Genomic DNA, 17,104 nt, shown 5'->3' on the forward strand with positions numbered 1-17,104 from the left:
CTGAGGTAGGAAAAACCTGACCTGTTGGAGGAACTGAAAGGGGCTAGTGTGACTGGATCTTGGTGGGAGATGGGAGGACTACGGGGAGCGCAGAGAAGTGGCAAGAGTCAGATTCCTCAGTGTAAGCCTTTTCCCCAAGGCCTATCTGGTAGCTCCACTAAATGCCAAACTAAACACTCTTTGTACCCTTACCCCTAAACTGTTTTTCTCACTTCTGAAGTTCTGTTAAAGGCACACTGTTTTACTAATAAGAATAGCTACTGTTATGTGGCAGATATATGTGTCATGTATTCTTCTAAGCACTCCACCTTATTTAATCCTCAAAACTACCCTATGATTGGGGCACCTGGGTGGCTCAGTCAATTAAGCATCTGACTTTGGCTCAGGTCATGATCTCTTGGTTCATGAGTTTGAGCCCTGCATCAGGCTCTGTGCTGACAGCTCAGAGCCTGGAGCCTACTTTAGATTCTGTGTCTCCTTCTCTCTCTGCCCCTCCCCTGCTCATGCTCTGTCTCTCTTTCAGAAAAATAAATAAACATTTAAAAAAAAAAAAACCTACCCTATGATCTAGACTCCATCATTAGCCCCATTTAATAGATGGGAAGACTGAGGCATAGAGAGGTCAAGTAACTTACCCAAGGTCATATAACTAGTAAATGGAAGAGCTTAATTTGAACCCAGACATTCTGGCTGCACTGCTATAGCATTACTGTCTTGCCACCAAGATCTTATTTATCCATTCAACAAATAGTTGCTGAACTAAAGACCACTAGAGACACAGAGGTAACAAGTTAGACCTCTGACCTCACAAAGCTTGTCTTCTATATTTGTCACATTTCTCAACTCAATCATCTTTTTCCAGTAATATCTTCATTTAGGCCTCTATTACCTCTAAGTAACTGGGACTTTTGCAATAACTTCCTAACTGTGCTATCCCTTTCTCCACCCTTCTAGAATAATCTTCCCAGATGCCACCTGAATCATATCTCTTCACTGTTTACATGCTGTGGTTTGTACTCCAGATCACCCAGGAATAGTTCTGACCAATGTTTCTCACCTTTACTTCCCATCACACTGGTGGTTCTTAACCTGTAATTGCCATCCATCGTGGGGTGTAGCAAGCATTTTTGACTAAAAACTATATTAAATTTAGCAAGTGATTTCCTTTAAAAAGTAAAGCAGATGGAAGATTATCTATTATAAGATCATTCTCACTCATTTGCATGCTGATATATGTTCCTGGAAGTGAGAGAGGGAGGGGGTCATTTGGAATTGTATATGGCAGGCAGCCTAATTTACCTATGCCCTTGGGAAATGTTTATAACCTGTATCTCGAGCAGAAAAGTTTCCAAACACCTGAACTCTATGCTTTAATCAGACTGAGATGTCCTTTCCTCATTCTTTACTGTCAAAATCCCATTTATTATTTCAAGGCTTATCTCAAATACTACCCTTCCCTTAAGCCTTTCTTAATCACTGCAGCTGATGTAAACATATTCCTTTTCTGAACTTTGCACTTTGTGCTTTCTGATATTCAATCTACTTTTGTATTTGCAGTTGTCTTTTATTCTATACTGAAATTCTTTATGGCAATGGCAATTTCTTACTCATTTTAGTAGTGCCTCACTGTATAGCAAGCATCATGGTTTAGCAAGTATGGGATGGGTTTGATATAGCTAGTACTTCTCATGGAGGAGACCTGATCATGGAGGAGAAAGAAGGGTGAGAAGGAATTTCAAGCTGGTTTTCTTTTAGGGATGCTGAAATACAGACATTTATTTTTATTTTTTAAAATGTTTATTTATTTTTGAGAGAGAGAGAGAGAGAGAGAGTGTGTGTGTGTGTGTGTGTGTGTGTGCGCAAGTGGGGGAGGGACAGGGAGAGACGGGGACAGATGATCTGAAGTGGGCCCTGTGCTGAGAGCAGAAAGCCTGATGTGGGGCTTGAACCCACGAACTGTGAGATTATGACCTGAGCCAAAATTGGACCCTCAACTCAACCGACTGAGCCACCCAAGTGCCCTGGAGTATAGATATTTAAAGGAGAATCTAGTCCCTGGGTGTTTTTGAGGTTTCACATGAGTCACTTAACCTCTCTGTAAAATGTGAGTACTGATGCTTTACATGATAAAGACCCTTCGAATGCTCATAACTGGGGTTCCATATCTTTTAGTAGATTTGTTATTTGTCCTTAAACTGAATGTAGTTCCTAACAATGTACTGCATGCCTACTTGATAAATGCTGTACTAGTGTAAAAATTTAAGGAGCTTAAAGTGTTAAGTTTAAGGAGCTTAAGGTTAATGAGCTCAAGGAGAGGAGGGATAAATCAGATCTTTGAGGAAATGCCTCATAAGACAAGGCCCAAGTCTGCCTTAAATTGCCTTTTGTTTTGTTAGTGCTGTGCAGGACTTTGTTATTCAGACTTTCTGTGCTCAGTTACGAATCCTGTAATGGCTAACCTTGCAAACTCCAGCATGTCAATAACAAAGTTTTGGGTAAAATGTCAGCAACATTCAGGACAATGTCTTACGATAGAAGTATTTTGGAACTTTTTTTCATCATTATTAGGCCAAATTCGGTTCCCTACTTACCCCCTTTCTCCTTTCCTTCCTTCTTTCCTTCCTTCCTTCCTTCCTTCCTTCCTTCCTTCTTTCTTTATTCCATTTCCTTCCTTCCTTCCTTCCTTCCTTCTTTCCTTCCTTCCTTCCTTCCTTCCTCTCTCTCTGTCCCTTCCTCTCTTCCTTCCTTCGTTTCTTTCAGCTCCATGCCCAACATGGGGCTCAAACTCAGGACCAAGAGTCACACGCCCTACTGACTGAACCAGCCCGGCATCCTTGGGTTCCCTACTTTATAATTTTTTTAATTTATATTATTATTTTTAATGTTTATTTATTTTTGAGAGAGGGAGAGAGAGAGGGAGACAGAGCGTAAGCAGGGGGAGGGCAGAGAGAGAGGGAGACACAGAATCTGAAGCAGGCTCCAGGCTCTGAGCCCGACATGGGGCTTGAACTCATGAACCACAAGATCATGACCTGAGCCAAAGTTGGACACTTAACCAGCTACCCAGGCACCCCCCTGGGTTCCCTACTTTATTTTATTTTTTTCAATATATGAAATTTATTGTCAAATTGGTTTCCATACAACAGCCAGTGCTCATCCCAAAAGGTGCCCTCCTCAATATCCATCACCCACCCTCCCCTCCCTCCCACCCCCCATCAACCCTCAGTTTGTTCTCAGTTTTTAACAGTCTCTTATGCTTTGGCTCTCTCCCACTCTAACCTCTTTTTTTTTTTTTTTCCTTCCCCTCCCCCATGGGTTTCTGTTAAGTTTCTCAGGATCCACATAAGAGTGAAACCATATGGTATCTGTCTTTCTCTGTATGGCTTATTTCACTTAGCATCACACTCTCCAGTTCCATCCACGTTGCTACAAAAGGCCATATTTCATTCTTTCTCATTGCCACGTAGTATTCCATTGTGTATATAAACCACAATTTCTTTACCCATTCATCAGTTGATGGACATTTAGGCTCTTTCCATCATTTGGCTATTGTTGAGAGTGCTGCTATAAACATTGGGGTACAAGTGCCCCTATGCATCAGTACTCCTGTATCCCTTGGGTAAATTCCTAGCAGCGCTATTGCTGGGTCATAGGGTAGGTCTACTTTTAATTTTCTGAGGAACCTCCACACTGTTTTCCAGAGTGGCTGCACCAGTTTGCATTCCCACCAACAGTGCAAGAGGGTTCCCGTTTCTCCACATCCTCTCCAGCATCTATAGTCTCCTGATTTCTTCATTTTGGCCACTCTGACTGGCGTGAGGTGATATCTGAGTGTGGTTTTGATTTGTATTTCCCTGATGAGGAGCGACGTTGAGCATCTTTTCATGTGCCTGTTGGCCATCCGGATGTCTTCTTTAGAGAAATGTCTATTCATGTTTTCTGCCCATTTCTTCACTGGGTTATTTGTTTTTCGGGTGTGGAGTTTGGTGAGCTCTTTATAGATTTTGGATACTAGCCCTTTGTCCGATATGTCATTTGCAAATATCTTTTCCCATTCCGTTGGTTGCCTTTTAGTTTTGTTGGTTGTTTCCTTTGCTGTGCAGAAGCTTTTTATCTTCATAAGGTCTCAGTAATTCATTTTTGCTTTTAATTCCCTTGCCTTTGGGGATGTGTCAAGTAAGAGATTGCTACGGCTGAGGTCAGAGAGGTCTTTTCCTGCTTTCTCCTCTAAGGTTTTGATGGTTTCCTGTCTCACATTCAGGTCCTTTATCCATTTTGAGTTTATTTTTGTGAATGGTGTGAGAAAGTGGTCTAGTTTCAACTTTCTGCATGTTGCTGTCCAGTTCTCCCAGCACCATTTGTTAAAGAGACTCTCTTTTTTCCATTGGATGTTCTTTCCCGCTTTGTCAAAGATGAGTTGGCCATACGTTTGTGGGTCTAGTTCTGGGGTTTCTATTCTATTCCATTGGTCTCTGTGTCTGTTTTTGTGCCAAAACATCTTTTTTTTAAAAGTAATCTCTACAAGCCCAATGTGGGGCTTGAACTCACAACCTCAAGATCAAGAGTTGTATGCTCTACCGATTGAGCCAGTCAGGTATCCCTCTTTTATGCCATTTCTTTCATTTGCCGCATAGAATGATTTCATTAGTTATTTGACTATTAATAGTATTTACTATTATTTACTATTAATATTTGTTATGATCAAGATTATGAAAAATAAAAAAATAAGCATTAGTAATTACCTATTTTAATAAAATTTGGTAAATAAGCTACTCTTTTCTTTTTTAAATGTTTATTTATTTTTGAGAGACAGTGCACACAAATGGGGGAGGGGCAAAGAGAGAGGGAGGCAGACGGTCCAAAGCAGGCTCTGCTATCTGTGCAGAGCCTGACACAGGGTTTGAACCCATGGACTGTAAGATCATGACCTGAGCCAAAGTCAGATGCTTAACCAACTGAGCCACCAAAGCACCCCAGTAAGTAAGTTATTCTTTTAAGACACTTATTTCTTCCCTTGAAACAGACATCTCTTATTTAGATTTTTGAGGCTTAGGCATTCAAGAAACCTGGCATTCATTCTCTTTCTCTCCACATAGGAATGATGGTAGGTTAAGGTGAAAACTCTTTGCTCCTGTAAAGTGCTTATTCAGAAAATAGTTTGAGGTAACTTGCCAAGTAAGTAATATTTTGGATGAGCATAATTGCTGCATTTTAAGTTATGTAACATTCAAGGCATTTATTTAAAGAAAAGCAAACAAGGTTAACTATGATGGCATATGGTATAACCGTTAGTTACAGGATTATTTAGGAAAGGCTGTTTATTGCTTATCAAGTCTTATCTCTTAATGTATTAAAATTCATTTAAAGAACAAGAAATCTTACTGATGACCCAGATCTAAATGTGTCTGTGTTAGAAAATTATCTCGAATGTATGTTGAACTATTGCCTGGCATATTTAGATGGCCATCTTTCTTTGCTCTCTTTATAAACCCAAATTTCACATTTTAGGGTCAGTGTGTGATATAAAGTTATTAGCCTAAAATGAGAAAGCAACTAAACTAAATAGAACTTAGCTGCTGCTTTATTATTATTGTTGTTAGTAGTGGTAGCAGCAGCAGTTGCAGTAATAACTACTGCTGATAATTAGTAGTAATAGAATGGTCTTTATAGGCCTTCATTTAGAGAGGATGTTATTGTTTACAAAATATTTTCACATGGATTTCAGAATTCTTCATAGAAACTTTGTGGGTAAGTAGGGCTGTTTTACTTTCAAAGTAAGCTAAATATATTTGATGGTGATCATTCTTCCAAAAGAAGGCCATGGACTACTTATTTAGGAAATCTAATGCCAATTTATCTGATGAGAAAAGTACAACCCTTTTACACATCATGCATTTCCAATTCTACTCTTAAAATGTTGTATTAAAACTGTCTTGGAGGATTTCCTAGGTCTTTCTGGGACAAAAATAATTTTCTTTTAAAACATAGGTTTATTTTTCAGAACCTAACTAGTACAGGTGGTGGTAGCCTTAGAAGGCTTTATACAATTAGGCTTGCCCACAACAGAGGTTTTCAGCTTTTGGTGAATCATTATAGGAAGTGCTAAAACGAAATTCTGCATCAATTCTCTACACCTGTTACTTTGAATGTAAGTCACATTTTAATATACACAGATTCCATGAAGAGTTTTTAGAACCTAGGTAAAAAGTGTTATGAAATAACATTAAGAACTTTGGTGTTTTATGACATTTTGAGAATCACTTTCCTAGAAAGAACAACATATATGCAACAGATTTGTCTCTCAGAAATGGCATTTGCTGAGAACAGTTAGGAAGTTCTCTGCTCTTCTTTGGCAGAAAAGAGGTAAAAAAGTGAAATGCTCTAGGACCTTCACTTTTATTTTCTACAACATGTATCTACTAAATACCTACTATGTGCCTGGTGTCAATGGCGGTCAGAAGACAATGAATTACGGTTCTTATCATGTGCCCTGTCCAATGATGGACACAGATGATAATGACAAGTACAGTACAGTTGTGAAGGTATAAATGGAGAGGTTTGCACTAGAGGCCATTAGGAGGTGGATGAGGCAGTGGGCAAATCCACAGGGCTGGGAAGGAAGGGGTTTCCAAAGGATTCTGAATAGGAGATCTCCAAAGTGGGTCTTGAAGGAAGAGAAGAGGTTGGTCAGATGGAGAAGTAGGGGCAAGAAGCAGCATGTGGAAAGGCCAGAAAAGTGATGATGGCTGCCAAATTCTAAGAGCAGGGAGCAGCTTGGTGTGTGTTGCATAAGAGTGTGTGTGTATATGCATGTGTGTGTTGGGGAAGGGATGGCAGAGATGAAGGGGGCGTTTGGTCTTAATCTATGTTGTTTTCTGTGTAGTGATTTACTTTACAATACTTTAGATATTTAGTAAAAACGATATGATATATTTAAGCATATTTAACTGTTATCTATGTCCTAGATGTAGTCAGTTTGCACCCTTTTTTAAATGTTTATTTATTTTTGAAAGAGAGAGAGACAGTGTGAGCAGGGGAGGGCAGAGAAAGAGGGAGACACAGAATCTGAAGCAGGCTCCAGGTTCTGAGCTGTCAGCACAGAGCCCAATGCAGCTCAAAGCCATGGACTGCAAGATCATGACTTGAGTCAAAGTCAGACACTTAAATGACTGAGCCACCCAGGTGCCCCAACTTTACATTTGAAGAATCCAAATCATGAATCTGAACTTCAAAATTGGTTCCATAAGCATTTCAAATAATTTTCTAAAACTTCATCATAAGGTTTTGTTAACTGGTATTTGGATAATTGGATGTTAGAAATAAGGTAAATGGTTGGCTAGAAAGGTTATATTCATCCTGTGAACCTTATCTGAAGAAGGTGGAAGAATCTAGTAGGCAGTGCTGGGAAAGGCTGTAGGTCTGGAGTGCTACTGGTCCTGAGTGCCTTCTTCCCAGGGGATGCTATCATTTTCTCAGCTAGAAGGTTAGAAGATTGTGCCACCAGAATGTTGTATCCACCCAGTATGAACCTACCATGCAAGACGTTTGACCTATCTCATGGTGGCTATAGATATTTATTAAAGAGCCAGTCAGGGGGTGCCTGGGTGGTTCAGTCAGATAAGTGTCCAGCTCTTGGTTTCAGCTCAGGTCATGATCTCATGGTTTGTGAGCTCGAGCCCCATGTTGGGGCTCTGTGCTGACAGCACGGAGCCTGTTTGGGATTCTCTCTCTCCTTCTGTCTCTGCCCCTCCCCCAGTAGTGTGCTGGCACATGCTGTCTCTCTCAAAATAAATTAAAAAACTAACACACACACACACACACACACACACCAAAAACAAAAGCAAAACAAAAAAACAAATCCAAAACCCAAGAGCTAGTCAATTGCCTAATTGCCTCAGGTCAGTTTGTGATAATCTGATCAGCAGTGGAAACTACTAGAGATTATTATAGTATGACACCAGTGGACCATCAGCATTTTAGAAAGGTCACTCTGGGTTAAAGGAAGCTGTAGTGGGCTAGAAAGTGAGACCTTTTGGATTCTGTTTTATCTAACTTAATATACCCACCTACAACCTGTGTTTTGTATACTTGCTTCTCTTCCTCTTCCTCCTATAGATTTTTAAACTATGCAGATTCTGGCAATACCCCTTTGGGGTAGTGTATCAGGATAGAGTAGTTGTGGGCAGCTGGGTGTGGGAATTTTGAAAAAAGCTCCTTAACTGATTCTGATATGTCTATGTCTGCTTCTTCCAGAGGGAGGATTTAATGGCATGGGAGAAGAATGTCAGGGCTAAGGAGAGAGGACAGAGGGTTTGTTTGTTTGTTTGTTTTTAGTTTTTAGTGTTTTTTTTGTGTGTATGTTGGGGGGTTATTTTTGTGTGTACACAAAAATATGTCTTCAATGTTTATGGATTGTGAGCAACTTAAGAGGTTGTGGAATTTGAAATAATAAGCTACCAAACTTTGATTCATCTAGTTTTTGGTTAAAAATATAAATAACCATTGGTCACAATGGTGTTTGAAAGGCTTAGGGGAGGAAAAAGTCAAGTACTTTGCTATTTCAGTGTACTGGTCTCTATAAGCCTTGGAGAACATTGATATTGCAGCAATTCCTTGAGCACAAGGAACAAAGAGACCAGACAGGTGAGAAAAGGTCTTGTTGAAATTGGTATAGGCTCTGTTTTTGTTATATTTGCAAAAAGAGGGAAGAAGTTTGTTCTTAGTTATATTTGTTCTTAGTTACATATTTAGTGTTAATTATGTTGGGTTGTTTGTTCAAAGTTAAGGCAAATTTTTTTTTTTTAAGATTTTATTTTTAAGTAATCTACATACCCAATGTGGGACTTGAACTTATGACTCGGAGATCAAGAGTCACATGCTCTACTTATGGACCCAAGCAGGTGCCCCAAAGTCTTGTTTTGTTTTGTTTTAAATGCCACTCACCATGAAAGATTTATTTGCTCTCTTTGAAAAATAGTACACAGAGTTTGTTGTTGTTGTTTTTTTAAACTAAACTCTACACCCAATGTGGGGCCTGAACTCATGACCCCAAGATCAAGAGTCACATGCTCTACTGACTGAGCCAGCGAGGCGCCCAAGACAAAGTTCTTTATATTTTCTCCCTGGAATGTAATTGTCTGCTGGTTACATTTAGTCAAAAAATTATATTTGTTGTAGAATATCAAATATATTCACTTAAATTGTAAACTAACTATATTAATCAGATTCACCGCTATATAAATTGTGTAGGCTTTTCTGACATTTGGAAAAAATCTCAAAGTTCTATGTCTGTTTTTTCTTGATGCGTATCAGCATCTAACTTTGAAACTATTAAACCACGGCTGTTATAATATATGGTAAGCAAGTATCAAGGATACAGTCAATGAGGTAGCCAGGATAATAAAGCAAGTTCCGAGGAAGAAATAAGAAACTGTTATGGAAAAAAAGAATGTCAGAATAAGGTTGCACAGGGGCGCCTGGGTGGCTCAGTCGGTTAAGCGGCCGACTTCGGCTCAGGTCATGATCTCGCGGTCCCTGAGTTCAAGCCCCGCGTTGGGCTCTGTGCTGACAGCTCAGAGCCTGGACCCTGTTTCAGATTCTGTGTCTCCCTCTCTCTGACCCTCCCCTGTTCATGCTCTATCTCTCTCTGTCTCAAAAATAAATAAATGTTAAAAATAAAAAAAAAAAAGAATAAGGTTACACAGCCTAAAAAAACAAAACAAAACAAAACAAACCCAAAACAAGCAAACAAAAACCCAAAAATCAAAAGCCAAAAACTAAAACAAAACTGGTTAATATCTTATAGAGTGAAAAAACTATAACCTTTGGAATTATCTTTTCAACTATACCAGACATCATTTGCAATTTATCAATGTTCTGCAAGTTAACACCTATATTAGTTTCCTACTGCTGCTATAAAAAATTACTGTAACTAGAGAGCTTAAAACAATACAGATTTATCTTACAGTTCTAGAGGTCATATATCCAAAAAGAGTCACACTGTATTAAAATCAAGATATGAGCAGGGCTGTGTTCCTTCTGGAGATTCTAGAGGAGAACCTATTTTATTGCCTTTTCCAGCTTCTAGAGATTGCCTACCGCAAGACCTGGCTTTTCAGGAGTTCGAACCCTAATAAACAGTAAGTATATAAAGTTCCCTAGAGTAATATTGTCCAATATAACTTTCTGAGATGATGGATATAGTCTCTTCTGTGTTGTTCAATATGGTACCCACTGGCCACACGTAGCTAGTGAGTACTTGAAAGGTGGCTAGGACAAATAAGGAAATGAATTTTTTATTTAATTAATCAAAATTTAAATTTAAATAGCCACATGTGGCTAGTGGCCACCATATTAGACAGAGTATCCCTAGAGCATCAGAGTACTCTAGAATGGGCTTATTAAATAGTACTGAAGTATGACATTGAAAGGTCACACAGTATTTTTTCCCCCTCATTTCCAGGTGTTGGAAAGTTTTTCTTAACATATGTAAGTAAAATAAATAGTGACTCTAACAGACTAAAATCCAATAATAATAACAATAACAATAAAATCCAATTTCAATAACAATGTGATTTCTTTGTCAAAGAACTATAGCTTCCTTCCTTTTACTTTTCTTAGTTCTGGCTCCTGGGTTTCTGGGTTACACAGTATAGGTTTCATAAATACTTTGAATAGAGCATTTCTGTCTGCTTTTCCTTAGTCAAAGATGTGCAAGTATCACTTTGAGATAGAACCTGTGGTAAAGGATGAGTAAAACATAGTTCCTGCCATCAGGCTAGAAAGGGAGGATACACATGTAGACAGATAGATGGTGTGATAGACGAACCAGTTACAATATGGGTGGGATGGAGAAAGGATCACTTCCACCCAAAACTGTGTCTGTTAGCCTTAGCAAGAAAGTTTGTTGGCATAGTGGGCTGAATAGTGTTCTCCTGAAGTTCACGTCTACCTGGAACCTCAGAATATGACTTTGTTTGAAAATAGAGTCTTTACAGACATAATTAGTTAAGAGGACGTCCTACTGGGTTTGGGTGGGCCCTAAATTCAATGGCTGGTGTTCCCCTGAGAGAAAAGAGAAAGGGAGATGGACCCAGATACACAGGGAAGAAGGCCATGTGACAATGGGGCAGAGTTTGGGGTGATGTAACGACAAGCCAAGAAATGCCACGAAACTCCAGGAATCACCAGAAGAGGCAAGAAAGGGTTCTTCCCTAAAATCCGTGGCCCAGCTAATACCTTGATTTTGGACTTCTAGCCTCCAGAACTGTGAAAGAATAAATATTTAGGCCATCTAGTTTGTGGGAATTTGTTATGGCAGCCCTAGGAAACTAATAAACCTGGCAAGATACTGGCTAGCTGATGAAATTGAGGGCAGAACTGAAGAAGCAGGCCTTGAGATGCACAGGGACAGGGGTGCCCTCTGAGGACCTAGCAGCAAGCTTGTGGACTTGTTCCCCATAGCTGGCCATCCAGGCAATCTGTTCCAGTGGCCTTTTAACCTTGTGTACCTTCCTCAAGAGTCTAACTCTCAGGAGACACTCAGACCCAGCTTTATCCTATGCCTTTCCCAGTAGCCTTCTTGGAACACATGGAGTAGAAGATAAGAGACTTCCCAAAGGAAAAGACTCCAGGCAGATAAAAACAAGTGTTGACTGCTACACAAATTGTAGTACAGTTCTTTTTGGAAGAAGAAACTGTCCTGTTGAATGGTACTCTTTTACTCAATGAGGGTAGGTGGTTACAGATGTTGAGAGAGATTATCCAGGAAGCTATGTGCAGAAGGGTTTGGAGCAAGACCAGGTAGACAGCTGGTAACATCATCTAAATATGAAGATAAGGAGTGTGGAGACATCTGTCCTACTATGGTGGCTATGCCAAGGAAAAGAACATTCTTGTTTTGTACTCCATGATATCTTGGTATCAGCTCATTCAAGGTTGCGTAGGGAGACTGAGAAAATGTGTTTATTTTCTGTCTCCAACTATTTCTGCCTGATTTTCAAACTCCTTTTTTGCATCTTATGAATCAGAAATCATATCTTTCTTCTATTTGTCTACCTAATTATATGAGACAGATCAAATATTAATTTTCACTGTTCCAGAGGTAGAGCTGGGAGCAGGTTGCTTTTCCTTTACACGAGAGAATGAACACCTGCTCAGAGAACTGAGGTTAAAAAGGCCAGAGTACAAATGCTTCCTGTGCCCCAGACCCATGGGAGAGAAACAGGAGGATCCACGGAGCAATGGTGGGTGTAAAGGGTTATATTCCTCACTGTTACAGACACTAGGGTGCTGCTGACATGGGGAAGGGGGTAGACAGAGAGATGGGGGACTAGCACCTTACTCAGTGGGTCCAGCAGTGTAATCCAGGTAGAAACCAGGTGCTTGTCCTGACACCTTAGACTTCCCCTACCATCCTGACGTTTGGTCATTATGTCTCATCCCTGTGTGGAACCAGCTGAGAGTAACTTTAATCTTGACAAGAGTGGCTGGGCATTCTGGGACCTTCTATTCCTGAAGGAAAAAATAGTAGCTAATAAAAGTGGTTACATTTTGTGCTTGTGTGAGAATTGGCTGGATGGGGATGGTATGAGAGTTAGTCCTTGTACTGTATACCTTTTTATATTTTTGAACGTATTACTAATTTAAAACCTTTACTATCTTTTAACAACACTTACTGAGCCCAAAGAACTGATTTCAAGTATGTGGTTTCAACTATGCCTTTTTGAAAAAGTATTTGATTGATATCCATGCAATTAAGATTTTAGTGCATCAACTCACATAAATAACTTCTGCAGACCCCTTTATGTTTATTCCTTCATAGTTCTCAACTGTGGCAAATAGAAAATAAATACCTAGTAACCATCCGTAGTCCTGACAGACCAAATTTTATAAAATATGAATTATATTTACCATTGTTTAAAATGATAGAGATGATAAAACAAATTTCTCATTTCTTATTACTTTCTTCTTTAAAAAATTTTTTTTTAAATGTTTATTTATTTTTGAGAGAGAGCAAGAGATAGCATGTGAGTGAGGGAGGGGCAGAGAGAGAGGGAGACACAGAATCTGAAGCAGGCTCCAGGCTCTGAGCTGTCAGCACAGAGCCTGATGCGGGGCTTGAACTCACAAGCCATGAGATCATGACCTGAGCTGAAGTCAGATTCTTAACCGACTTAGCCACCCAGGTGCCCCTCATTTCTTATTATTTTCAATAACTTTTGAATCACTTTGCCCTGGCTACTCCCACTAAGTTCCCCAGCTCTTCTGCTCACAAAAATCTTGCATAATTTTTTTTCCTGCCCATGACCCTTCTGTTCTTGTCTCCTTTCTCTTTGTGCTGCAGTCCCACTTTCCCACTTCCTCCCTTAGGCTCCTGTGGCCTAGTGGAGTCTCCAAAGTCAGCACAGAGGCCTGTGGACAGGCCTGTGGACAGCCGTGTTGTGTCTCAGTCCCTGCAAGCAGATTTACTCACTGCCTCCAGTGACCTACATCCTCCTGCAGGCTGTACGACAATCCTGATCTTGGCCTTCACTCCCAAGCCACCCAGCACTCTCAGTCAGCCTCACCTCAGTCACTTCAGGAGTCACTGTAGACAATGGCTTGGAGAGCTTTATCACATGAGTTCTGGCTGACAGAGACTTTCTGGTCAAATAAGGCCCAGTTCATATTCCGGTTTCTCCTTCTCTGAAGGCCTCCAAAACTCAGATTAATGGAATTTGGTGGATCCTGCATTCTAAAGTACAACATCGGGGTGATTACAATTAAACTTGCGCTCCGTGTTTACCTACTTCAGAATATGGGAAGTTGAGCAGTGAAGTATTTCTGAAACTGATACTAGATTGGGTGGTTTTTATAAACAAAAAAAATGAAAGGGTTTTATGATACATTGAAAATGTTTTTTTTTTTTTTAACGTTTATTTATTTTTGAGACAGAGAGAGAGACAGAGCAGAGCAGGAGAGGGGCAGAGAGAGAGGGAGACACAGAATCCGAAGCAGGTTCCAGGCTCTGAGCTGTCCGCACAGAGCCCGACGCGGGGCTCGAACTCACGGACCGCGAGATCATGACCTGAGCCGAAGTCGGCCGCTCAACCGACTGAGCCACCCAGGCGCCCCGAAAATGTTTTTACATTGCCCTTTATCTCCAAATTCCAAAAGAATGTTAACCAGTTGAATAGCTGATCTACACGAGGAAAATACAACTCCTTTGTTGTCCAATGCCCAGACATGGACGCATAGCTAATCCACAGTAAGAACAAAACAAAATTGTAGATCTCTTTTGGTGTCCTTACCCGTGGCCACCCAATCAAACACATCCTTGAGGAAAGTAATCACATGTTTATTTACTGAGAAGTGTCTTCCACTCTAGGATCACAACCTGTATTACTAGTCAGTCCAGTTAGATTGGAGGGATACACAAAGAAAAAAATTTGCTTTTAGAGCAATATTTACGTGATGTCTTCACAAACAAATCAAACTTAAACTTGGCTACTGTGGATATTGCAATGCTTATCTGGTGACCTCTAGGCTAAAATGTCTAAGCAAATAATGATTTATCTTGTTAGCCTAATCAGGCTTGAATAATGTTTCTAAAATTTGTCTTTTCTTCCACAACAGTGTATCAGTTTGGATTAACAAACCATCTTTTCACTTGTGAAAAACTGAAACACCTGGAAAAAAAAAAAAGAAAGGAGAGTAATTATAAAAGTGTGCAAATTCCCCAGCTTTTGCATGCAAGGAAAACAATAAGTAGTTGAAAACTTGGATTGGTAAGCTTTACGGATATGAATAAGTATGTTTAGGTAGTTACTTATTCTTCCTTGGCCTCCATGTCTTCATTTATAAGAAGCTGGATGAGCTCAAAGGTTTTCACACATTTTTAGCGAAGGTTGAAAATGTTATGGGAAAACACTCACACATATATGATTTTAGTGTGGTATAAATTTAATGTCAATGTTTAACACTTGCTTATATAGCAAATATGTGAAAACGATAATGCTACTTTAAAGAATGCAAAAACCTGAAATGGCAGGTAAAGACTGACAGTTAAAGACTCAGAATGCAATTTATATCTGCATTTTATTATTTTTTAAGTTTATTTATTTATTTTGAGAGAGTGTGAGAGAGAGTGTGTGCGAGCACGTGAGCAGGGGAGGGGCAGAGAGACACAGAGAGAGAATCCCAAGCAGGCTCCATGCTGTCAGTGCAGAGCCCCACGGGGGTCCCGAACCCACGAACCCATGAGATCATGACTGGGCCAAAACCAAGAGTCAGACACTTAACCTAGAATCACCCAGGTGCCCCTACATTTTATTTTAATTGCATAGCATGGAGATAATTCTGACACACAAATAGTTGTAAGTGGTAAAGTAGCAAAAGAGATTTTTATGGTTTGGTTTTGATTTTTGTTTTTTAAATTTTTCTAGAACTGTGAGAATGGTCTTTATTTTGAAATTTGTACAAAAACTTGACAATCCAGTTCATTCATTGGCGGTCTCCAATTTGTTAAAATTTGGCATTTAGCTGGGGCGCCCGGGTGGCTAAGTTGGTTGGACGTCTGACTTCAGCTCAGGTCATGATCTCACAAACTGTGAGTTGGAGCCCCGCATTGGGCTCTGTGCTGCAGCTCAGAGCCTGGAGCCTGCTTCGGATTCCGCATCTCCCTCTCTCTCTGCCACTCCCCTGCTCTGTCTCTCTCTCTCTCTCAAAAAATAAATAAACGTTAAAATTTTTTTTAAAAAAACCATAAAATTTGGCATTTAGTACATCTGAGTGTGTATGTGTAGCTTTCCTTTAGTGAGTACGGTGTCAGGCATGATGCTGAGTACTTTATAAACCTTGTTTTATATAGGGATTAGAGTGAATTTGCCATCATGTCCACATTGAATTTTAACACTTGAAAAGAGAGAGGTAGAGAGAGAGAGAATAAACAACTAGATAGACATTCTGCCTTCTATACATGGGTATATGTGCTTTCATTACTATTTTATAATAATTTAAAATATAGTTTAAAACATTAGCTGTTTTGATTTTTGTTATTGTGAAAGGAGAAACAAAAATATAATCAATTATTTAGTCTGATTTAGCAAAACTATCCATGCAAGTTCTTATGTGACAAGTAACAATGGAATTAAACATATATCTGTTAATACGCATGGGTTGTTTTAGACATTTAATTGGAAAATTAGAGTTTGATGAAATGTTTTTTCTCTGAATCTATGACGTAGTTCTCTTCTGCTTTCATTTTTTCTAATGTTGCCCAGTAAGTGTGCAGAAAAGCAGTTTAGTTTTCCAACAATGAAAATTTCTTTTTGTCAGCAGATATTTCCCAGGCACTTTTGGTGGCCACCCTCCAAAGTCTTCAGTGCTCTGAGTTTTGTGTTAAGCTGCAGTACAAAACTGTAGCAGTTAAACACAACAAATGCAGCTAGATACCTCTTTTATTTTATTTTACTTTTACTTTTTAAAATGTTTATTTATTTATTTTGAGAGAGAGAGAGTGAGCAGGGGAGGGGCAGAGAGAAATGAAGAGAGAGAATCCCAAGCAGGCTCCACACTGCCAGCACAGAGCCTGACACAGGGCTCAATCTCATGAATGATGAAATCATGACCTGAGCTGAAATCAAGAGTCAGACCCTTAACCGACTGAGCCACCCAGGTGCCCCCAGATACTTCTTTTAAATAGCACTAGTTAATTATAAATGCAGGAAGCAATAGATTTTAATGTAGTGCTTTGTACTCAAGATACGATTCTCAAAAGAATTAGGGAGTAGGATCTTTAAAATATCTTAATCCACAACGCTCTTGTTTTAAATTTTATTTTAAAATGAAAAGAAAAACTGGTGCAGGTGCCTGGCTCAGTCAGTGGAGCATGCGACTCTTGTTCTTGGGGTTGTGAGTTCAACCCCATGCTGTGTATAGAGATTACTTAAAAATAAAATCTTTAAAAAGATAAATAAAATGAAAACAAAAGCTGGTACTATGTTTTTCTTGGGTAAAATACCCTGAATTTCCTTGTCAGCATCCAAAGCCATGTATTGTTTAGTGTTAAAAAATTAAAATGTTGAATAAAGCTTAAAAATGAAACTAGATTTATACATTTGTG

General features: G+C 39.5%; 1 protein-coding gene and 1 long non-coding RNA gene across 2 annotated transcripts in view; one reads left to right on the forward strand and one right to left on the reverse strand.

The window, feature by feature from the left end:
• Positions 1–14,773, forward strand: part of LOC125911790 (uncharacterized) — a 16,800-nt gene extending 2,027 nt beyond the window's left edge. The window contains exons 2-4 of the long non-coding RNA XR_007454452.1: positions 10,081–10,139; positions 12,102–12,245; positions 14,617–14,773. This is a non-coding gene — a long non-coding RNA (uncharacterized LOC125911790). The remainder of the gene's footprint in view (positions 1–10,080; positions 10,140–12,101; positions 12,246–14,616) is intronic.
• LOC125911786 (aldehyde oxidase 2) overlaps positions 14,318–17,104 on the reverse strand; it is an 86,297-nt gene continuing 83,510 nt past the window's right edge. Inside the window, exon 37 of the mRNA XM_049615924.1 lies at positions 14,318–14,669. The gene's annotated coding sequence lies outside the window, so the exon portion shown is untranslated. The remainder of the gene's footprint in view (positions 14,670–17,104) is intronic.

Source organism: Panthera uncia (assembly GCF_023721935.1).
Source record: "Panthera uncia isolate 11264 chromosome C1 unlocalized genomic scaffold, Puncia_PCG_1.0 HiC_scaffold_3, whole genome shotgun sequence".
Taxonomy (NCBI): Eukaryota; Metazoa; Chordata; class Mammalia; order Carnivora; family Felidae; genus Panthera; species Panthera uncia.